The 25051-nt window shown below is 40.6% G+C and overlaps 1 long non-coding RNA gene across 2 annotated transcripts in view; it reads right to left on the bottom strand.

Annotated features, from left to right (window-relative positions):
* Nucleotides 1-25051, bottom strand: part of LOC144579051 (uncharacterized) — a 507171-nt gene that overhangs the window by 407145 nt on the left and 74975 nt on the right. The window lies entirely within an intron of this gene.

Here is a 25051-nt window from a genome sequence, read left to right as displayed (position 1 = left end):
AGTGAATGTAACTCCATATACCCACCCTCGCCACATGCTCAGTATATATAGATTCAGGTAAAGGAAGGAACAGCCAGCATGTTTCCTGGGGCCCGGGTTGAAGACAGAGGACTTGCACTAAGAGCATCAACTTTCACCTGTGTGTGGCACATGAGGACCATGTGGGTGACCAGCCATTCCTCTGCTCTCTGTTGTCCTCAATAAGGATCCAGCTAAGCCATCTAAGCAAGATCTCAGTCTGTGCCTCCAGACAAAGCTGGTTTATCTCAGAATCAGGCAAATGGGAGCCCAGAAAAAGGTCCTGTGGCTTGGCTACACTGGTTACTCAGTTAGTCTCTCCACATGGACCATGGCAGTGAGGAAGAGCAGGAAAGACCCCACCTAGGCCAGCCAGGAGCACCAGTCCAGACAGAGGAAAGAGTCCCAAATGGAGAATTAACTTACTCCATTCTTCCTGCACAGCCTGTATTAACTCCAGGTGACCAGTGGAGAAGAGAGGGTGCAAGAAGGAGGTATATGAGAACTTCCTAAAGCACTGAGCCTGGAGCTGGCTTTGAAGAGTCCTAAGAACTGGACTTGGGAAGAAGGCAGAAGCCCAGTGGGAGATGAGGATGATCAGTGCCTGGGTGCCCCCCTTATCTCGCTCCCTGGAGCAGTCAAGAGCCAAGCACGCCTGGTCCCCCTTACCCAGGTTAAAGTCTCAGCTCTGCCAGTTGTGCTATGTGTGATCCTAGGCTAATTTCAAAATCTTTCTGAGCCCCCATGTCCTCATCTGTAAAGAGGAGCAATGATGCTTACTTGTTAGGATTGTTGTGAGGGGTAGATGAATATCAAATGGCATATAGTAGTTGTTCAACGGATGGTAATCTCATTCCTGCTGGGATTTATAGTCCATGGATCTAGTTACATTTCAACCTGTGCTGCCCCTGGAGGTAGCAAATCGCACACAATGACCCCCGCTCCAGGATCTCCTGCTAGAGCTTCCTCAGTGCTAGACATGCCTGCCCAGGTCTCCAAGTCCCATGTTCTCCTGAGGAAACATTAACTCCCTGAGTCTATAGGGAGCTTTTAGTAGGCCAAGTCAGGGCTGAAAAATGTTTGATTTCAAGAGGCCATATGAACTTAAGCCTGGTGCCACCACAGATGGAGGCCGAAAATTCCAGAAAGGGACCTTCATCTCTTTAGTTTAGATCCTCATAAACCTGCAAGGCTGCAGAGAAGGAGCATACTGTCCCTGCCCAATCACTAGCCCCTTGGGGAGAATCTTAGCAGAGTGGGTGGGAGTGAAGAGCCTGGGTGGGGGGAGGTTCTACAAGAGGACAGCTTTACTAGCACTGTGGCTAGCTCCAGAAGATAAATGACAGGAGCCACTCTAGGCCACATTCAACAACAGGAGCTGAGGACTGCCCACGTCCTCCCAGGTATCTCCCACAAGCCAAGCCTTCATTCCTGCCTCCTGTTCTCAGCAGGGGGCCAAGTGGGTCCCCTGCAGCCCCCTTTCATCCCCACAGAAGTAAGGCCATGGGAGGTGGCCCAGCCCCACCCAGCTGCCCAGGATTCTATCCTCAAGGTATCATCCTCAGGCATCATGGGAGTCAGGGAAAAGAAGGTGGCAAGAGGGGAAACCAGGAGATCAGCTGTCTGGGAAAAGGACAGTGACCTTCCAAGTGACGTTTCCCAGGGAAGACCTGCACAAGAACCTCTTTTCATCTAGTAGCAGTTAGAACCTTCCAGGCCATGGGGAAGCTTCATAGTGATCAATTATCTGTCAGCAGAGAGGCAGTGGTGCAGTTGCCTAAGGGTGACACCCAGGGATGGGACCCCAGAATAAACTAAGAGGACACCACAGTGGCCAGGGAAGCTTAGTGGGCATGTTTTTCCTCTTGTTCCAAGCTGAAGATAGCCTCTGACACTTGAAACTATCTGGTAGCCCCTCTCCAGGATAGATATCATTTCAGGGACCCCCCTCCCAGTCAGACCCTACCACAAATCTGAGATGCTACAGAAAGAGGAAAGTCAGTGAGGAGGGAATGACAGCTTCCAAATTCCATCTAGACTCTCTCTATCCAAGCTCAGAAATCAGATAACCAAGAATACTACAATAAGATTGCATGGTCTATCATCTCTCCCCAAATCATTCAGAAGGGTCTTCAGTGGCTTATCCTACAGATGATGAGATTGACACTCAGAGAAGACTCACAACTTGCCAAGATCACACAGGACTCTGTCCCCCTGACTCTGACTCCTATTTCTGTGTCCATTGTATAACCCCAGAGTTATTCAAGAAGAGGTCATAGGGCCAGACGCGGTGGCTCACGCCTGTAATCCCAGCACTTTGGGAGGCCGAGGCAGGTGGATCACGAGGTCAAGGGATCGAGACCATCCTGGTCAACATGGTGAAACCCTGTCTCTACTAAAAATACAAAAAATTAGCTGGGCACGGTGGCGCATGCCTGTAATCCCAGCTACTCAGGAGGCTGAGGCAGGAGAATTGCCTGAACCCAGGAGGCAGAGGTTGCGGTGAGCCGAGATCGTGCCACTGCACTCCAGCCTGAGTAACAAGAGTGAAACTACATCTCAAAAAAAAAAGAAGAGGTCATAGAAGGATGAGTACAGCCATCAGCTCCTCCTGAGCCTGGAATTGTGATGCCCAACATCAAAGCTGCTTCTCCTGGCTGAACCAGGGTTGACCACGTCCAGAGCTGAGTTAGCTGTTTGGGCACAAGTGGCTTATTAGTAAGAGGAAAGCAAGCATTTTGGGAAAGGCCTAACTAGGCAGGCATACAGATGCATGTGGAAGAAGTCAGGGGATGAGGCAGCTCCATTTGGAAACACCCCCACCAGGATGCAGATGTTCCAGCAGCTTGCTGGGCAGCAGGCCTGGCAGGAAGATGCTCTGGCTCTGACCCCAAAACCCCCTTCTCACCCTTTCTCTCTTTTCACTCTGCCCTCCTCCCTCCCTCCCCCACTGCGTTCCTCTCTCCGGGCTCTTCCCACCCCCAACTTCTCTTCCCTTTGTTACATTTCCCACTCCCTCTGCCCCTCATACTCTGTCCTTTCTCTCCCTGACATTTGTGAGGACGATCTCCCTCCCTCTCTTCCTCTCTCTCTCTCTTCCACTTCCTCCATGTCTAGCCATTCTGGTCCTGAGTAGTTCATCTGGAAAGAATGAACAATGTGGCAATGTCTTCATGTCTTGGTCTTTTTCTTCTGGCCAAAACCAGAGAGTGCAGACACAAGCAAAATGTGCCCAAGAGAAGAGGAGGAAGAGAAGAATCGTATCTAAGAACACGTTCCATTTTCGTATTCCCTCTGTATGACAGATGAATTGAAAAAGAGAAAGAGAATCAGCCCATTAATCATCCAAAACTCAGAGGGCACATACATGAAATGATTTGCTTTTTCTCCAATCCCTGTTTTCAAACAGGCCCTGTTAAATTCCCTTTTCCATCCTTAATGATGACCTAAGCACATCTAATTGCTGAATAATCACTTCCAAATATTAAATAGTAGAAATGAATGGAGGCATTCTAGAACTCCATGGTATATCCAATATAAGTATTATTTCCTCCCCTCCCCAGCATTGGCCAAGCCATGGCTCAAAGGACAAAGAGATGAGAGAGGGAGCTCTGTTACTCTTAGAACGCCACCAACTCCCCACTCTTCAGTATGTCGCGACAAAAAAGGATAGATACGAAGATGGAAAGTGACAAATGTCTTTTACATATATGGTGCTGGGGTGGTTCTTCCTTGAATTCACTGACCACTACTGTCTTCTGGCTTCTAAACCTCAGCTCACTCGCTCTCCCATGGTGGGCATGTTGAAGTCTTTGAAGACTACCCACAGGGCCTACCCCTGCACATTGCCCTAAGGTGCGAGATTCAGCTCCACCTCCACCTCTCATAGCCTCTCATCACCCCCTCTACCTCTGCAGTGGAGGTTTCTTCCCCATGCAGCCAACTTGTTGGTGTATCTACCAGACAGTGGCAGGTACTGTAGACAAGAGGGTATGTGTACTGGGCAGTACACGTAATGGGCAGTACAACCCATTTTGAAACATTCTCTGGTGGGGACATCCAGGACTCTGTGTGTGCTAGTCCTCCACGAGCTAGCTCTATATGTCAGTTGATCTTTGAAGTAGGGCAGAGCTGAATTCAAATTCTAGTTCACAACATGCTCATTGGGTGACTTGGAGCCAGCTATCACCCTCTTTTTTACCCCAGGTGCTTCATCCACAAAATGAGGGTAATAATATCATCCATCCAGTGATGCTAAATATGATCACATTAAGGATATGGCTGGCACAAAGTCAATATTCAGTAAGTAATAGGAACATTCTCTTACCTCTTGCAGTCTAATTTCCCCCTATTTAAAATAAAAATGAGGTGATGAGTTCCCAAGTTCCTTTTCAGCTTTTGATTTTATGGAGAGTATACACATTTCTCTCCTCTATTGAAGTATTAGCTATGTCTATGCAGGCAGGGACACAAATCCCTTCCATGCCTGCTCAAATGAGAATGCTGAGCTGAAAGGCTGGGGACTCAGCTGTGAAACACCCATTCCCTTTATGGATCAGTTAGCATCACTCAGGACTTGGGCTACACACCCAAGCTGGACCTCTCACCAAATCTAAAAAGTAGGCTCAATTCAGTATTGTCCATGACCGGTGCTAGAGATGGGATACCCAGAAGACAAATCACCAAAATAATCAGGACTGCCATCTGTGTATCTGGAAAACAATAATTTCTTACTGTGATATTTTTGTTTCTTAAAGTCACAAACCACACATTAACCGCACAAGCCATCTCTAGGAGATGGATCAAGAATTGCAATATCATTCTCCTACCACATTTTGGGGAATTGAAGAATAAAAAAAAAAAAAAAACGAAAGAAAGAACTGCTTTTGCTCAAGGTCACAGTGTCTGGAATCGAAACTCTCTCCTGAACTTAGTCTCCTGGCCAAATTGCCTCTGAAACACTTTCTCCCTCCCCTGGGCCATCCCTCCGGCTCTGCTAGGAGCAAGGGACAGGAGATCTGAGATCTCGAAGATGCTTTTCACTTTGTTCTTTTTCCAACATTGTCAGACTCTGGGAGCCACTGAGACTCCTGGAGGGAAGAGCAGAGCTTTGCAAGTTTGGGATGACTTCCATTCAGAGCATTCTCCACACTCCCTGGGTTCCCAGTGAAGACAAAACCCAAGAACCCTGGGATACCAAAAAGATCTCAAGATTATGTTGGTATTTCCTGAAAACTCACAGAGAACAGGGCCACGCAAAGGACATGTCAACAGCTTTTTTGATGACTTCAATGTAAGTGAATCAGAAACAGATGGATTAAGTCTCCCTTCAAATACACATGTGCTGGAGAGTTGCAGCTGAGAAAATGCTTAGACCCATGCATTTCCAAGGGCTGGTCAACTCCAAACAGAGTGGGATGTTTTGCTGAGTCCCAAACACTGACTTATCTTCCTGTCCCTAAAAATAACTGAGCTGTCCAGCTGTTGGATGGATATTTTCTCCTTTGGTTTTTGTTTCATTTGATTTTTCTCATGAAGTATCAGGGTGATAAATGACTTCAAAACCTGGTCGAATGTTCTGGGGGAATTAGGCATTCAGAAAAGTAAAAAGTAAAAATAAAAGAAAATCTGCCAAAATCTCATATTATTGCCCTCACCAGACATTCTGTCCTTTGAACATTATCTGTCATTACTTACCCATCCATCAATGTCAACCCCAAGATCTGTTTCCTCTGGGAACTCTTTGGGATTATTTTTGTCCTCATGAATATATAGAAATCAATCATTGAAACAAGTTTTTCAGCACCTAGCATGTACCCACGGTGAATGTCTAAGACAAGGTCCTTGCCCACAGTGGGTTTATGACATAATTAAGAAGCTCTTACAAACCCATGAAGGAATTAAGAGATAATAATGGACGGTACAGGTAAGTAAAAATGTATGATACAAGCATAGGGGCATTAGGTCTTCAGAGAAAAGAGAAGGCACTGTGTATATCAAAGAAGGTTGGAAATCATAATGAGCAATATTCACTGACCGTTGTGTTTTGGGGACTTTTACAAATGTTTTCTTTAGATCTCCACAAAAGCCCTTTAATACAGACAGGGTATTGGTCATATAGATGGGAAATGGAGACTTGGGAATATGAAGCGTCTTGTTCAAGGTCATTAGGAAGTGGTAAAGCAGGTGTAGAGCCAGACTAAAGGCTTATAAGCCAGGCACCTGTGCCTTATGCCACACCAGTTTTTGAAACAGTTTGTTAAAATTTGATAGTTAGGTAACTATGGCCTTTCCTGCAGATGATTGGAATCTCTGTGACATTTCTGAATATATCCAAAGTTGGCTTGCACACCCCCACCTCTCCATTTTGCTAATGAATGACACCCATCTAGAATTTTCCCCTCCTTTCTTGCATTCCTAAAGATTCAGTACAAGTTTGTACCTTGGATTTCCCCAGCTTAAAATGTTTTCTCCTTCTTTGGAATAAATAGGACTTAATAACTGTATCTCTTACATGTCAACTAATTATGCACTGGGAGTCACCTCACTTCTGTTTTCTTGTACTTTTTTTTTTGAGATGGAGTTTCGCTCTTGTTACCCAGGCTGGAGTGCAATGGCCCGACCTTGGCTCACCGCAACCTCCGCCTCCTGGGTTCAGGCAATTCTCCTGCCTCAGCCTCCCGAGTAGCTGGGATTACAGGCACGCGCCACCATGCCCAGCTAATTTTTTGTATTTTTTTTTTAGTAGACACGGGGTTTCACCATGTTGACCAGGACGGTCTCAATCTCTTGACCGCGTGGTCCACCCACCTTGGCCTCCCAAAGTGCTGGGATTACAGGTGCGAGCCACCGCTCCTGGCCTTCTTGTACTTTTACTCAAAGAATCTTAGCTTATTGTTTAGCACATCCATGTCTCATCTTCTGCAGAGATTAGCTGCTCACTCAGGAGAGTTTTTTTTTGCGAGATACATGGTCCCAACTGTTTTGAGGGTGGTCCAGTGCTATGCTTAGTAAATATGTGTTGATAGGAGTGAAAATCTCCACCCTATGATGAGTCCTGCAACTGCAGGCCCAGCTCCCATCTTGGAGTAGAACTCTCCATCTGCATGTACTACATAATTCTCAAGTTCCTTTTGTTGAAAATATTACCATCTTCCCCTAAAACTAGCTTCTCTTTCAGAGGTTTCTCTTGCTGCCAGAAGCAATGAAATTCTCTCAGTCAGGCTCCAAAGGTGATCATCAGTTTTGATCTTGATGCCCTGGGGTCCTTTTATTGTTCATTGAAGTTTCTTGGAAATAAAAGGTGCCCTACCTTGTGCTGGATGATCTGGCAGAGATCAAAGGAAGAGCAAATTCCTAGGAGAGCTCCCAAGCAAAGAAAGGACAAGATACACAGGGATTAAATTAGACAACAATGCAAGCTTTTGTGCGATCAGTTCACACTGCCAATGCCATACTTCAGAAGTGGGGAAGATGAGCTTGTGTTGAAGTAGCACACAGATGCTTCCTGGGAAAGTATTTGAGTGATTCCTGGAGGCAAGGAGGACTGAGCTGAGAGAAGGAGAAGGGGAAGGCCCTGGGGGCAGCCCTGTTGGGAGAAATGAGAAGATAAATGCATGGTCCCTACTCTCAGGCATCAGAAGTTGTCCAGTAGCCATGAAAAAATACTTCCAAGCTGGAGTGTGTCTTACACCTGTAATCCCAGCACTTTGGATGCTGAGACAAGTAGATCGCTTGAGGTCAGGAGTTTGAGACCAGCCTGGCCAACATGGTAAAAGCCTGTCTCTACCAAAAATACAAAAATTAGCCAGGCAGGCGTGGTGGCAGGCACTTGTAAACCTAGCTACTCGGCAGGCTGAGGCACGGGAATCACTTGAATACTGGAGGCAGAGGTTGCAGTGAGCCAAGATAGTGCCACTGCACTCCAGCTGGAGAGACAAAGAATGGGACCCTGAGGAGAGGAGAGGAAAGAACAGGGGAGGGAAGGCGAGGAGTGGAGAGGTTCCATACCAAGGAAAGAGACTCACAGGAAGCATAAATGACTGAGGGCTCCAACTCCTAACCTTTTATATTCATTCATTCATTCATCTATTCACTCATTCATTTCACTGAGGAGCATAAGGCAGAAAACAGAGACTGAGGCATGTTTCAGAGCAGGAGTGGAAGTTTATTTTAAAAGGCTTTAAAACAGAAGAAAGCAAAGTACACTTGGAAAGGGACCCAAGTGGATGACTTGAAGAACAAGTGCCCCCAACTCCTAAGACTTTAAATTCGTCTCAGCATTTACACTGAGTTGGCAGCTCCCCAAGGCTGCTCCTCACAGTGACTAAATGTGGTGGGGATTCTAAGGAAGACCTGCTCCTGGGAAACAAGGCTCTCTTGTTGATAGACTTTGGCTCACAGATAACCTGCAGCTTTGCAGAACCTTCCTTAGACTAATCCAGGACTTTTCCACCTATCTTCTTCTCTCCACTAAGTCAGACATGCAACAAACCAGTTCTGACAATTCTCTACTTTCCCTGATTTCTTCTCTTTTTCCTATCACAGAGGAAACTCCCTACTTCACCTCTCCCTGGACTCAGAAAGCAAGTGGGGAAGAATATGTCAATGAATTTATCCTTGCAGAGATGCCAGGCAACATCTGCCAGACCTGTCTGTCTATAAGCAGATAGGTAATATTCTTTAATCCAAGAAGAATTCAAATTATTCATATCACTGTGAATAAGGGGCACTTAAAAAATCTCAGCCAGAGTTTATTTACTGCCATCAGAGCTCCAAACCCCCAGAGTATTGCTCCTCCTGCCCCCACAGCTGCAGAGACTAATAGAAAGGGTAACATAACTCTAGACCAACCCTGAGGTGACTAATGATTTCAGTCTGCTCTTTCCTTTTAACATGTCTTCCAAAATACGTTGGAGAACAAAATAATAAAAAAGGAAAAAAATTTGAGGGAAAAAATATTTGTTTTGCATTTACATAAAACAGTTCTAAAATATGTAGACCTAGATGGTCAGGAAAAAAAAAGAGGGTGGGGAGGAGATGGGGACAAGAAGGCAAAGAGAAAAAGGAGGCAGAAGACAAGTGTATTTTGTTTTGTTTTGTTTTGTTTTTGAGATGGAGTCTCACTCTGTCGCCCAGGCTAGAGTGTAGTGGGTGCAATCCCGGCTCACTGCAACCTCCGCCTCCTGGGTTCAAGCAATTATCCTACCTCAGCCTCCCAAGTAGCTGGGATTACAGGCCAGCTAATTTTTTGTATTTTTAGTAGAGATAGGGTTTCACTGTGTTAGCCAGGATGATCTCAATCTCCTGACCTCGTGATCCACCCACCTCGACCCACCTTGGCCTCCCAAAGTGCTGGGATTACATGCATGAGCCACCGCTCCCGGCCAAGGGTTGTTTATCTCTCAACTGTGACCCACCTCTTTTGTATTGCAAAATTACATCACACGCACAGAAAAGAACCTAAAATATAAATGTCTACTATAATAAGTAGTTACAAAATGAGCACTCATGTAACTACTACCCAGCTCAACATAAAAACATGTCTAAACATTCCTGTTTGGTTTTCTTTATAATCTTATCACCTAATTTGCATTCCTGAACATTATAGTTTAATTTTGCCCGTTTCTTATACACAAGGAATCACACATGTATTCTTTTGTGTTTTAATTTATTGGCTTAACGTTTGATTTGTAAAATTCACCTATGTTTTGCATGTTGCAGTAGTTTGCTCATTTTCATTGCCCATTTCATTGTATAGTAGGCCTGTGTCTGAAGAGACTATATATCCATTCTATCAGTAATGGATATTTGAGTTGTTACCAGCTTGAGCTATTGCAAATCATCTCTTGGCATATGTGCGCATGAATTTGTGCTGACTGTATACTTAGGAGTAAAATTGGTAAGTGATAGGGCATGTGTATCTTCAACTTGGGGAGTGTAATTTTCCAACATTGTTGTGTCAGTTTATACTCTCACCAGTGGTGTATAAAAGCTCTGTTCCACAGCCTTATGAAAACTTATTAATAGGCTTTTAAAATTACCTATCCTATTGTTATGTAGTGTTACCTGTCTGTGGTTTTAATGTTCATATTTCTCACTATTTCTGATTACTAATGAAGGTCCTGTGAACACATTGTTTTTATGTGGAATCCCTGTTTAAGTCTCTTGCCCATTTTTCTATTGCACTATCTTATTTTATTGATCTGTAGGAGTAGTTTGTTCTAGAAACAAGATTTTTTGTTCCTTATATGTATTATATATATGTGTCCCTCCCAGGGTTGCATCTTCACTCTCTTGAGGGTTTGATGATAAAAATTCTACAGTTGAATATAAATAAATTGACAACCTTTTTCTTTATGATTGGTGTTGTTTGTTTCCTGTTTAAAAATCTTTCCCTCTTCTGCAATTATGAAGATACTCTCTATCTTGTCTTTAATAAGATTTACTGTTTGGCCTTTTACAACTATATACTATTAATATTTAATACATTAAATTCTATACACAATTTTTATAATTTATAGGTTGTACATTTATAACTTAAAGTTATATATGCAATCTATATGTTATTGATTTTTTTGAATAGTGTTAAGTAGGGGTCAAATTTTCTTTTAATTATATGGAGATCTATTTTGTTCCCAAAGCACTTATTCTAAACACCAATCTTTGTCTACTGCAATAGGTGCCATATTTATCATAAATCAATAATACATGCATGGGTCTGCATCTATTAGCCTATTATAATACGATACTATATTAATTATTATAGCCTTAAAATAAATTTTAATATTCAACAGAAAAAATCTTCTCACCCATTCTTCTTCAAGAGTGTCTTGGCTATTCTTAGCATGATTTACATCTTACATACCTTTTTTTAGATTTATTCTTAGGATTTTATTTTATATGCTATAATTTTATTTTGTAATTATTTATACCTCGTATTTAAAAATCAATTGGTTTTTGAATACTGTTTATTTTAAAAAGTGCTAAACTTACTTGTAGATGCTAGTAACTTATCTGTAGATTTGTTGAGATATTTTTACATAAAAAATAATATAACCAATATATAAATACTTAACAATTTTATCTTTTGCTTTCCAATTCAAATGATACTTTTTTCAACTTCTCTTGATGCATTGCCTAAGACATGCAATATAATGTTCAATAGAAATGATAATAGTGAGTAACTTGGTCTTGGTCAGAATCTCAAAAACAAAATCTGTCAACATTTCTACAGAAGTCCTATTAAAGATGTGGTTTTTGAACATATTCTTTATCAGAAAGATTACCCTTTCTTACAAGAAAGTTTATACTTATTCCTAGTTTGCAAAAGACTTATCATAAATTTTATTAGACATTTTTTCTATACCCATAAAAATAGTCAATGTTTTATCTAGTGTGTTCTACTAATGTGGTGAAATATATTAATTTATTTTCCAATATTGAGTCAATTCTGTATTCACAGAATAAATTCACATGAGAGATAACAAATTATTTTTTCTACATATTGTTGGATTTTGGTTTGCTATTATCTCATTTATGATTTTTGTTCAAATGTTTAGCAAAGGCAGTGACTTGTAATATTTCTTTCTTTCTTTCTTTCTTTTTTTTTTTTTTTTTTTACAAGTTTTAGTGTCATGTTTATGATGGCCTTATAAACAAGGTAGAAAATATTTTTTCCTTTTTTTGTCCCTCCAAGAAGAGTTTGGTTAAAGTCACTACTATTTCTTTTTTATTAAACACATTTGGTAAAATTTGCTAGTAAAATCTTGTTTCAGAAGTTTTTCTTTTGGGGAATTTACAAATTAAATTTATTTATTAGCTAATTTATTAGCAATTCAAATTTTAATTTTTTTTTTCTATTTAGGAGATGCCTTTTTCTAAGTATTTGTCATTTTAAATAAACTTTCAAATTTATAATATACTCTCTTTGTTATGTTAATTAGATCCATAATATCCCCCTTTTTTTGTTATTTGTGACCTTTCTCTTTTTTCATGATTAATCCCATTAGGAGTTTATCAATTATTTTATTCTTTTCAAAGACTGATTTTTTTATTTCCAATGATCCCCTATTTTGTGTGCTTATTTTTAGTTTTATGTTTCCATTTTATTTTTATGACTTTATTCCTTTTACCTTCTTTGTGTTCATTTTAAAATTTGTTTCTAGCTTTCAAAATGGATGCTTATATTATTTTCAGCCTTTTTTCCCTAATATGTACATTTATGGCCATAAAATTTCCCCAGTAAATAGTTCTTTTGCCATACTCTGCAACTGTTGATGTATTTTATATTTATTATATGCCAGTTTCAAATATTTGCTGTTGTGATTTGTGACTTCTTCCTTAAACAGTGAGTTATCTAGAAGTACATTTCTTTCTTCCTTTTGTTAGACTTTAAGTTCAGAAACACATTTGCAGGTTTGTTACATAGGTAGACTTGTGTCATGGGAGTTTGCTGTACAGATTATTTCATCACTCAGGTATTAAGCCTAGTACTTACTCATTAGTTATTTTTCCTGATCCTCTTCCTCCTCTGACCCTCCACCCTCCAATAGACCCCAGTGTGTGTTTTTCCCCTCTATATGTCCATGTGTTCTCATCATTAAGCTCCCACTTACAAGTGATAATATGTGGTATTTGGTTTAAAAGTACATTTCTTAATGTCCAAACAAATGAGATTTTTCTAGTTATCATTTTATTTGTCTGGATTATTCACGTTTTTATCAGAGAGCATAGTCTATACGATTTAAATGTTTTGAAATGCTGTGACTTGTTTGATGGCTCAGAATGTAGTCAAATTTATCAATGTTTTTGAGTGCTTGAAAAGAATGTACATTCTATAGATACAGTGTGTCATATACATACATACACACAGTTACACATTTTTATGTATACATTACTATCTTTAAAAAATCTTTAATATCCTCACTCACTTTTTTCTGTTCGTTCTTTCAGTTAATGAGAGAGGTAAGCTAAAATACATATTACAAGAGTAGATTTGCTCGTTTCCCCTTTTAGATTTGTCCATTTTTATTCTAGCTTAAGGTCATATTTTAGCTGCATTTAAAGGTGACACTTATTTTTTTCCTACTAGGTTGAATATTTTATCACTAAGAAATTCTTACTGTCTCTAATAATGTTTTTGCCTTTGTCTACTTTTTCTAATCTTAATATAGTATATATTTTCATTCTTTTAACTTTTTGTTATCATTATATTTTAGTTGTACATCTCAAGAAACAAATATATTTTTTAACCCTGTCTGACAATCTTTGTCTTTTAGTTGGAGTACTTAGTCCATTTATATTTAATGCAATTATTGATATATGTGTGTTTAAATCCACCACTTTACTATATGTTGATGCTTTGTCTCTCTTATTCCGTTTCATTTTCTCTCTTACATTTCTCTCACGGTTTGATTTTTTTACTTTATTTTAGAGGACTGTTATGTATTCATTGGCTAACTAGACACTTATTTTTCTATTCTTTTAGTGGTTAAACTAAAAACCCCATTTACATCTTTAGCTTACCAAAGTCTAACATCAATTGGAAGCTTTTTCTGGAAAAGAAAAAGACATCAGAGAATTATAATTTTATTTATTCCTCTGCTAATATATAGACCAGTTTTTTATTTATTTTACTTTTAAACCCCAGAAGGCAATATTATCTTTGCTTTATAAAATCATTAGTCATTTAGGTTTAATTGTGTATTTCTTATTCCTCATTTTTCTCACATGAGCTCATTTTTTTTCTGCCTCAAGAATTCCCTTAGCTTTTTATTTAGTATAAAATTCCTGATGACAGATTTCCTTTTGTTTGTCCACAAATGTCTTCATTTTACCTTCATTTCTAAATGGTATTTTTTGGGGGGGAGATAAAATTCTAGGTTGGCAGTTAGTTTTTTTCAACACATTAAAAATATCATTGTATTGTCTTTCAGCTTTTGAATTTTCTTCTGTTGAAAAGGTTACTCATCAATCTAATTGTTGCACTTTAAAAGCAATCTATCTTTCATTCATGACTGCTTTTACAGGTTTCTTTTGTCTTTGATTCTATGCAATTTTTAAATGATGGACTAGGTAGGGTTTTAATTTTTGCTTGTGGTTCATAGCAGTCTTAAGTCATGGCTTAATATTTTAACATTGTTAGAAATTTCTCAGATATTATTTCTTCCATAGTTCTTCTGCTCCATTCTCTTCTATTTCTGGGACTTCAGTTAAACATATGATAGAACTTATCACCGTTTTCTCTTTGTTTTTTACCCTCTTTGCTGGTTTTTTTTCTATCTTTCATATGATTGAGCTTCAATTGAGATATTTCTTCTGACCTATATTCCAGTTAATTAACTCCCTTTTCAGCTATGTCTAATCTTTAAGTAAACCATTCCATTATTTTATTTATATAATTTTTATGGAACTACTTTTTGAAATCTGATATGTCAATTTTATGGTTTCTTGATCTCTGCTAAAACTTCCATCTTGTTTTCAATTGCTTGATAATAGTATATATTGTTATTTTTAAATCTATACTATATATTGTTATTTTTAAATGCCTAACATTTCCAATATCTGGAGATTCTGTGGGTTTTTCTTTAGCCAAGTTCTTGTTAATTTGGGTTCTTTTCCTTATATATTTGGTTATCTTTGATTGTGTCCCAAACAATATATTTGAAAAAAAAATTATAAAAATAATTTGAGACATACAATGGAATTATCTTCTGCCAGAGATAATTTCTACTTACTTTTGTCATACTTCTTGGATTACCATAATTCACTTTCAGATATCAGAAATTTCTCACCCACCTAGTGATTAAAGCTAGGATAGAGTTTTGAGAGGGTGTATTTACTTCTGATTCACCTGTATTACTAGGGTATAGCCTTTCAGAGTCCCAATCCGAGTTGAGGGTGATTTGCCAGTATTTACATCTCTGTGTTTTGATCTCCTGAGAAATACTTTACTACTTTGTTAGATTTCCACTGCCTTCAGGCAGCTTGTTGTTACTGTTGTTGTTTTTCAGCTTTTCTAGTCCTCAGCAGAAGAGTTGGTCCCAAATTAACTAGTCCTCCTATTTTGGCAGTGCCCCACATTTGACACCCAGGAATCCTATACTAGCCTCTGACTCCAGAGAGACCTCTGCCCACACTCACACCTTCATCTACCCTTTCTCTAAAGACATGTTACTAGCAAAGGGAACTGAAAGACTTGCAGATTGAAACCCAGAGGATCCACTTTCAAGTTGCCTCTGCCCCCATCTGGCTGTGGCTTCATGTCTCAGTACTAATAACTCGGCTACTGTCTTATTCCTGTGACCAAGTAATACCCATCCTAATTCTTAGAAACTCAACCATCCTTTTCTTTGTACCTAAAGACCTGGTCTATTTTCTAAACCCTCTAGGACTAGGGGTCCATATTATTTCTTTTCACCTACCCTTTATCTGCAGCATCTCTGTGTGTATAAAGCGAGGAGCACAGGACCTATCAATGTTTTTAGAATGCCACTTGCTGTCCAGATCCTCATTTGCTAACACTTGATATTCTCCTCTTTTTGAGATACTCTGTGTCCCTTCTAGGACTTTTCTGAGGATGACCACTTTCCAGGGTACCATCAGTGAGTGCTGAGTCAGTGAGTGCTCCTCAGCACTCACCATAAAAGTTTCTCCTGCAAAGCAGAGCTTTCCCCTCCCCTGACCTTAGGTTTATTCATTCAGATTAGTCCTTCCACCTAGCTAAGCTCCAGCTGTATCCAGGCCTGTGCAGCCCACCAAATCCTACCACAGCTTCCATCTCTGCACATAGTCCTACCAGGAGGCAACCTGGTCACAACATGAGGAGAAGAACTTGAATCACAATAAGTTAAGCAGTACAGCTTTCATTCAATCATTCATTCATTTTATTTATTTACTCATTTTGTTCTTTATCACCTGTGATCTCAGAATGAGGGAATTAGTAAATAAATGAATGAATTATTGAATAAATGCCCAATTACCAGTAAGTTAACTACTCAAAAGCAATTGTCTTTAATCTTCTTACCAAGTTGCCTTTTCAACCTTTACTCTACAGTGATAATACTAGGTCTGGGAGAGCAATTTTTTCAGGACTTGGCTAAAATCCATAAAACCTTATTCCTAGGATAATATGTGTTTGTAATGAACATAGTACTCATTTTTCTATAAAGGCTGTTTCTGTGGAAGCTTTGCTTATTCATTCATTGGACAAATATTTATTTATGCAGGTTTTGAGCTGGAAATACAGATAAAAGGGACTGGGGTCATTATCTTCAAGGGGCTTCCATCTGTTGTAGGATATTTACAATGCATTGTGCTAAGGGTCATGATGGAGGGCCACATGCACAAAAAACACCTTGGGTCACAACAGGGATAACAAGCAGGTCAGGGAGGGCTTCCTGAGCACTGGTATGGAACCTATGATTGGTGATCAACAACAAGCTCAATCCCTCACCCCTGGTTCCCTTCTGATGCTGTTCACTGACTTTACACATATACTTTTTAAAGTGCAACAGTAAAATTCAGCTCTGTGGGTCTGAGTGATTGCTAACTCTAAATTAGAGTTTGAGTTAATGAGGTTTAAGAAGATCATTCTTATTTCCTTATAATGAAGTTAATCCATGCTCTGCTCATGAAACTCATGGAATGAGACTTTATTCAGTTTCTTATCACATATGCCTAGTTTCCTCACTCAAAGGTCTAATCATAAATATGTAGTATTAATACCAGACAAGCTGGCCCAAAGTCCTCTGAAAGTCCCCAGTTGGGATGGCTGATAGGTCATACCCTCTAATATCTTTTTTATGCTTTTATGTTTATTTACCAAGCAGTAAATCAGTATTTAATAACCACCAACTGTGTGCCTGGTCCTTAGGTATTGTAGTTTTTTTCACATAGGATTTCTATGCTAAATTTGCTTATAATCTAGGTGAGTGAAAAGGAGATGTTTTCATGCTAATCTAGGCAGCATGTACTTATCTATCCTCCAATCATTACTGGATATTAAGGATGTGCTGAGCATTGCTGTAGACAGCAGAAGCCCTCAGCCAGTAGGAAAGATGGACAAGCCAGAAGAGGACTGCAGTGTTAGATACAGGGAACCATCTCAGTCTCCTCAGCACAGTAAGTAGATGATCACTGACTCTGACTGCTATAGAAGTTGCTGTCACTTAGCCAGCCAAGCATATGGATCAGGCTAAGGTTTTGGATGCCCACCACCCCTTCCAAGGGATCTTCCCATATAGGTACCCCAACCCCCTGCCATAGCTAATTATATCAGATCCAAAGTGGCACTTAACTAAGAAAACAAACCTCTATCTTAGTCACCAGACTTTGAAGAAATGGGCATTCGTATTGTGACCAAATAGAGACAATGGTGCCCAGTTGGAAACATTTTATTTTCTTTGTTAGAAATTTTTTAATGTGGAGAAAGTGAATCAGTTGATAATGGGACTACAGAAATCACACCAAAAGTAGACAATCTGCAAAGGCCTTTAGTCTTGGACTTGCCCAAATGAGCAGAAGCTACAAGTAAACAGAAACTCTTAAATCAGGTAAGAATAGTAGAGGAGGCAGTTTGTCATTAACAGAAAGAATAGGAGACTGTTAGCTTCTACTTCTAAGGGGCCACCAAGATATACTAGGCACTAAAGTTGGGCCTGGCTTCTGAAAGCCTCCCAGGCCCCAACTCCATCAAAGCCCTGGCATGGCCCTGTCCTCCTGGTTTCCTATTCCTGGGAGGTCCAGCCTGTGCCTGTTATGGCCTCACTTGATATAAACCCAAACTCTTAATGTCAACTGAGCATCTGCACTTTCACCTTAAAGAGCATGAACAATGTACAGGAGAGGCCCATTCCTTAGAGCTCTGGCCTCTCGGCAGAGGTTTGGGGAGGCCACGCCTCTGCATGTCCCTAGGTATATGTCTCTTTGATATATCCTGTAGAGCTGAATCATGCACACAGGCTGTGCCCAATGCAGGCTGCTGAAGGAGATGTCTGAAGCAAATTACTTACGGTGAAAAGGAAGGTGTTACTCAGGGGTGCATGGCTATATGCAAGGGCTGATAGTGCCTGGAAAGAGGAAGAGGAAGGCAGGATTTGGGCCCATCTTGGTAGACCAGAAGACAGAGCCACTCATCCTCACCCTTCAACCTGCTCCCACGCTCAGGTCTCCCAGATCTAGGTCAGGACAAGTGAGTGGGTGTGAACGAAGGGCCGTGTAAAATGACAAACCTCAGGTGACAAACAGGGTATAGGCCACAGGACAGACTGATCCTCCAGGGGACATTGCAAATTGTGCCTACACTTTATGCAAATGTAGCCCATATTTATGCAAATACTCACAAGGGCTTTATTAATTGCCAGAGGCAAAAAGACCACATAGCAGGCTGAGAAAGAAAACACAGGTCTCAATCAGGTAATATCTCATTGCTCAAGTTCTCTAAATGCAAAAGCGATTGTGACCTCACTACCTTTCTCTCTTTGACTAAATGGATTAAGGCACAAGACCTCAAATGCTGGGTCCTTAGGAAGCTCACCCCAAATTACAAATAGACATGCCTTTCTTTAGCAGGACCAAGGCTCCCTTTGGGGGTAGCCATCCTCACCTCTGCTTTTTAGACAGCACAAACCCAGATACCCCATGAGCTCTCTCTGTCTCTCACTGGGTCCACCCTGGTCTCTCTCCAACTTGCAGTGCCCCATGCTACAAATCTTTCTCCCTCCCCTGCTCTCTACCCAGCTTATTATTTCCACCTCTGGGAACTGAGAGGCAATTAATGCTAATGATGCCTAGTTCATGCTAAAACAGCCAGATTTCATACACATTTGAGGAGGTAACCCCAATACCTTGACCTAAAATATAAGTAGTTCATAATAAAGCTTCAAGCAGACATTTATTTTGAGTGGTGGGAGGCTGAGGTCTCCCTTGAGCTTCCAAAGTTAGTTGCATAAGCAACCCCCTCCCTCATCCCATCACTGAACAATTAAGACCCTACCTCATGCTGACTCACTCTTCCCTTCCTGGGAATCCTCAACTCTGCATGTTATAGTTTCTCCTTCCCAAATGGCCATGCCTTCTAAGGCAACTCTCTTGAAGGAAAGAAAAAGGCTGAATTTTTAGGAAAAAAATTCCCTGGAGTTATGACCAGGGCTGGTTTCTGGAATTCATTTTCCAGCTAAGCACTTTAGAACTGTGTTTCTTGTGGTTATTAGCACAAGTGACAACAGCATTTTCCTCCCTGAGCCACGCAGATTAAGGAAACCTAAGACTACATTTCTAAAATTGTTTCCATTTCAACCCACAGAGAATCAATACAAGAGAAGAGCATTGCCTTAAACGCTAATGTTATCCAAACTCAAATTCATTTTTGATGGATTGGTGGCTGTGTTTTCTTAAGGCCAGTCCAGGATAAATATATACATTTCCTGATTTTTTTTCTCTCTCCTCCCCTACCCCCTACATATGAAAAATGCAGAGAATGATACGCTCACACTCAGTTTTCCCTTCAGGACACAATCTGTGTGGGAAAATTGTGAAAACATTTCTAGTAAAGAGATGGTTTTGGGGCTTTGCTAAGGCCATTGACCAGCACTGAATATATGACTCAGGAGTTCCCAGTCTGAAGGGAGACTCATAGCACAAGCTGCAGAGAACCTGGGTGAAGGGTGCAATACAGACATCAGGACTGTCTGCAGCCACTGCTAGACCCAGCCCCATCTCTCCTCATCCCCATTGCTAGGGCCTCTGGATTCTGATTGCCACTGCCACTATGTGTTCCAGCCCAGCCCTGACCCCAGTGCTCAGAGCTAACTGTTGTTTGAAGCACAAGAGGTTGACAAAGTTCCAGTCCCACATTTTCAGGCCTGACATCCAATTGTTGCTGGCCTCAGGTGCTGCCTTGCTCCTCTTCTGCTCCTAAAATGCACCTTCCTCATCATCTTATTCTTCAGGATTCAGGTCAGGCATCACTTCCTCCAGGACATTTTTTCTCTGACTTCCTTGTTGAGTCAATCACCCTCTTCTGTCTCTATCATTACATCCTGCTCATATGTTGGCTGTTGGCCACCCAGAACTGCAAATGACTCTGTTTGTGTATCTCCTCAACTATAATGTGAACTACCTGAGAAAAAGGCCTGAGTCTTACTCAGCAGCAGGTCTGAGATAGTGCATGACACATAATAGATAATTTTTAGAAGGAGGAGGAGGAGGGGGAAGAAAGGAAGGAAGGAAGGAAGAAAGGAAGGAAGGAAGGAAGGGAGGGAGGGAGGGAGGGAGGGAGGAAGGAAGGAAGGAAGGGAGGAAGGAAGGAAGGAAATTGAATGAAACCCCAGCTTGGAGTAGGTACCAATTAACAGAGTTTCTGGTTTCATTCCGGAGGTTATATTGAAAAATGGGGAATTAATATTTCTTAGATGCTGACATCAAGAGGTGGATTTTTCTGGACTTCACTTCCAGGACTTGGCCATGTGACTTGCTTTGGCCAATGGAACATTAGCCGATAGAACACAGAGGCTTGGAAAACCCTTACTCAATGGATTTTGCCTTCTCTTGCTGCTGGGAATCCTCCAACCCTCATCTAAACAAGCCTGGGCTTTCTATAGAATGATGAGAGACCCCAAGAGAGGCCCAGCCATTCTCACTATGCTTGCCATTGTAGCTGAGCCCCTAGACATGTAAGTGAGGTCATTATAGATCATCCAGCCCTGTCCAAGCAAGCCCGGACCAGAAGAAACCCACAGAATTATGAGATTTAATGAATCACTGTTGTTTTAAGCACTAAGTTTTGGGATTGTTTGTTTTGTAGCAAAAGCTAACTAATACAATTCCCACAATAAGCTCCTCTTCTGTAACTTGTTTCTTTCTACCTTGCCCATTCTCCAACCATACAGATCCCTTTATTTCTCTCAATAAGCCAACACTTTTCTGACTCCAGACCTTTGCACATGCTGTGCATTACTCTCTGTCATGCATTGCTCTCTGTGATGTTCTGAACGTGGCTGGCTCCATATCATTCTTCAAGTCTTGGCTTTCTTGACCATTCATTCTAAATTGTGTTCTCCAACCACTTCCCAGTTCTTTGTTAGCACTGGTTTATTTCATTCATAGCTCTTTTAACAATTTGTGGTTATTTTGTGTATTTGTTTATTAGTTTTATTTTTTTTTAATTTTTTATTGGATTATAGGTTTTGGGGTACATGAGCAGAGCATGCAAGACAGTTGCGTAGGTACACACATGGCAGTGTGCTTTTCTTTTCTTCTCCCCTTCACCCACATTTGGCATTTCTCCCCAGGCTATCCCTCCCCACCTCTCCCTCCCACTGGCCCTCCCCTTTTCCCCCCAATAGACCCCAGTGTTTAGTACTCCCCTTTCTGTGTCCATGTGTTCTCATTTTTCATCACCCACCTATGAGTGAGAATATGCGGTGTTTCATTTTCTGTTCTTGTGTCAGTTTGCTGAGGATGATGTTTTCCAGATTCATCCATGTCCCTACAAACGACACGAACTCATCATTTCTGATTGCTGCATAATATTCCATGGTGTATATGTGCCACATTTTTCCAATCCAGTCTATTATCAATGGGCATTTGGGTTGATTCCAGGTCTTTGCTATTGTAAACAGTGCTGCAATGAACATTCGTGTACATGTGTCCTTATAGTAGAACGATTTATAGTCTTTTGGATATATACCCAGTAATGGGATTGCTGGGTCAAATGGAATTTCTATTTCTAAGGCCTTGAGGAATCGCCACACTGTCTTCCACAATGGTTGAAATAATTTACACTCCCACCAACAGTGTAAAAGTGTTCCTTTTTCTCCACATCCTCTCCAGCATCTGTTGTCTCCAGATTTTTTAATGATCGCCATTCTAACTGGCGTGAGATGGTATCTCAATGTGGTTTTGATTTGCATCTCTCTGATGACCAGTGACGATGAGCATTTTTTCATATGATTGTTGGCCTCATATATGTCTTCTTTCGTAAAGTATCTGTTCATATCCTTTGCCCACTTTTGAATGGGCTTGTTTGTTTTTTTCCTGTAAATCTGCTTGAGTTGTTTGTAAATTCTGGATATCAGCCCTTTGTCAGATGGGTAGACTGCGAAAATTTTTTCCCATTCTGTTGGTTGCCGATCCACTCTAGTGACTGTTTCTTTTGCCGTGCAGAAGCTGTGGAGTTTCATTAGGTCCCATTTGTCTATTTTGGCTTTTGTTGCCAATGCTCTTGGTGTTTTGTTCATGAAGTCCTTGCCTACTCCTATGTCCTGGATAGTTTTGCCTAGATTTCCTTCTAGGGTTTTTATGGTGCCAGGTCTTATGTTTAAGTCTTTAATCCATCTGGAGTTAATTTTAGTGTAAGGTGTCAGGAAGGGGTCCAGTTTCTGCTTTCTGCACATGGCTAGCCAGTTTTCCCAACACCATTTGTTAAACATGGAATCCTTGCCCCCTTGCTTGTTTTTGTCAGGTTTATCAAAGATTGTATAGTTGTATGTATGTTGTGTTGCCTCCGGTGCCTCTGTTTTGTTCCATTGGTCTATATCTCTGTTTTGGTACCAGTACCATGCTGTTTTGATTACTGTAGCCTTGTAGTATAGTTTGAAATCCGGTAGTGTGATGCCCCCCGCTGTGTTCTTTTTGCTTAGAATTGACTTGGCTATGCGGGCTCTCTTTTGGTTCCATATGAAGTTCATGGTGGTTTTTTCCAGTTCTGTGAAGAAAGTCAATGGTAGCTTGATGGGGATAGCGTTGATTCTGTAAATTACTTTGGGCAGTATAGCCATTTTCACGATATTAATTCTTCCTAACCATGAACATGGAATGTTTCTCCATCTGTTTGTGTCCTCTCTGATTTCGTTGAGCAGTGGTTTGTAGTTCTCCTTGAAGAGGTCCCTTACGTTCCTTGTGAGTTGTATTCCAAGGTATTTTATTCTTTTTGTAGCAATTGCGAATGGCAGTTCACTCTTGATTTGGCTTTCTTTAAGTCTGTTATTGGTGTAGACGAATGCTTGTGATTTTTGCACATTGATTTTATATCCTGAGACTTTGCTGAAGTTGTTTATCAGTTTCAGGAGTTTTTGGGCTGAGGCGATGGGGTCTTCTAGGTATACTATCATGTCGTCTGCAAATAGAGACAATTTGGCTTCCACCTTTCCTATTTGAATACCCTTTATTTCTTTTTCTTGCCTGATTGCTCTGGCTAGAACTTCCAGTACTATATTGAATAGGAGTGGTGAGAGAGGGCATCCTTGTCTAGTACCAGATTTCAAAGGGAATGCTTCCAGTTTTTGCCCATTCAGTATGATATTGGCTGTTGGTTTGTCATAAATAGCTTTTATTACTTTGAGATACGTTCCATCGATACCGAGTTTATTGAGGGTTTTTAGCATAAAGGGCTGTTGAATTTTGTCAAATGCCTTCTCTGTGTCAATTGAGATAATCATGTGGTTTCTGTTTTTGGTTCTGTTTATGTGGTGAATTATGTTGATAGACTTGCGTATGTTGAACCAGCCTTGCATCCCTGGGATGAATCCTACTTGATCATGATGAATAAGTTTTTTGATTTGCTGTTGCAATCGGCTTGCCAATATTTTATTGAAGATTTTTGCATCTATGTTCATCATGGATATTGGCCGGAAGTTTTCTTTTCTCGTTGGGTCTCTGCCGGGTTTTGGTATCAGGATGATGTTGGTCTCATAAAATGATTTGGGAAGGATTCCCTCTTTTTGGATTGTTTGAAATAGTTTTAGAAGGAATGGTACCAGCTCCTCCTTGTGTGTCTGGTAGAATTCGGCTGTGAACCCATCTGGACCTGGGCTTTTTTTGTGAGGTAGGCTCTTAATTGCTGCCTCAACTTCAGACCTTGTTATTGGTCTATTCATAGTTTCAGCTTCCTCCTGGTTTAGGCTTGGGAGGACACAGGAGTCCAGGAATTTATCCATTTCTTCCAGGTTTACTAGTTTATGTGCATAGAGTTGTTTGTAATATTCTCTGATGATGGTTTGAATTTCTGTGGAATCTGTGGTGATTTCCCCTTTATCATTTTTTATTGCATCTATTTGGTTGTTCTCTCTTTTCTTTTTAATCAATCTGGCTAGTGGTCTGTCTATTTTGTTGATCTTTTCAAAAAACCAGCTCTTGGATTTATTGATTTTTTGAAGGGTTTTTCGTGTCTCAATCTCCTTCAGCTCAGCTCTGATCTTAGTAATTTCTTGTCTTCTGCTGGGTTTTGAGTTTTTTTGATCTTGCTCCTCTAGCTCTTTCAATTTTGACGATAGGGTGTCAATTTTGGATCTCTCCATTCTCCTCATGTGGGCACTTATTGCTATATACTTTCCTCTAGAGACTGCTTTAAATGTGTCCCAGAGGTTCTGGCACGTTGCGTCTTCATTCTCATTGGTTTCGAAGAACTTCTTTATTTCTGCCTTCATTTCGTTGTTTACCCAGTCAACATTCAAGAGCCAGTTGTTCAGTTTCCATGAAGCTGTGCGTTTCTGGGTCGGTTTCTGAATTCTGAGTTCTAACTTGATTGCACTATGGTCTGAGAGGCTGTTTGTTATGATTTCAGTTGTTTTGCATTTGTTGAGCAGTGCTTTACTTCCAATTATGTGGTCAATTTTAGAGTAGGTGTGATGTGGTGCTGAGAAGAATGTATATTCTGTGGATTTGGGGTGGAGAGTTCTGTAAATGTCCACCAGGTTTGCTTGCTCCAGGTCTGAGTTCAAGCCCTGGGTATCCTTGTTGATTTTCTGTCTGGTTGATCTGTCTAGTATTGACAGTGGAGTGTTAAAGTCTCCCACTATTATTGTGTGGGAGTCTAAGTCCTTCTGTAAGTCATTAAGAACTTGCCTTATGTATCTGGGTGCTCCTGTGTTGGGTCCATATATGTTTAGGATCATTAGCTCTTCTTGTTGTATCGATCCTTTTACCATTATGTAATGGCCTTCTTTGTCTCTTTTGATCTTTGTTGCTTTAAAGTCTATTTTATCAGAGATGAGAATTGCAACTCCTGCTTTTTTTTGCTTTCCATTAGCTT

Source organism: Callithrix jacchus, chromosome 13, assembly GCF_049354715.1.
Source record: "Callithrix jacchus isolate 240 chromosome 13, calJac240_pri, whole genome shotgun sequence".
Lineage (NCBI taxonomy): Eukaryota > Metazoa > Chordata > Mammalia > Primates > Cebidae > Callithrix > Callithrix jacchus.
Note: the sequence above shows the minus strand (reverse complement) of the source record. Positions and strands in the feature narration are given on the sequence as shown.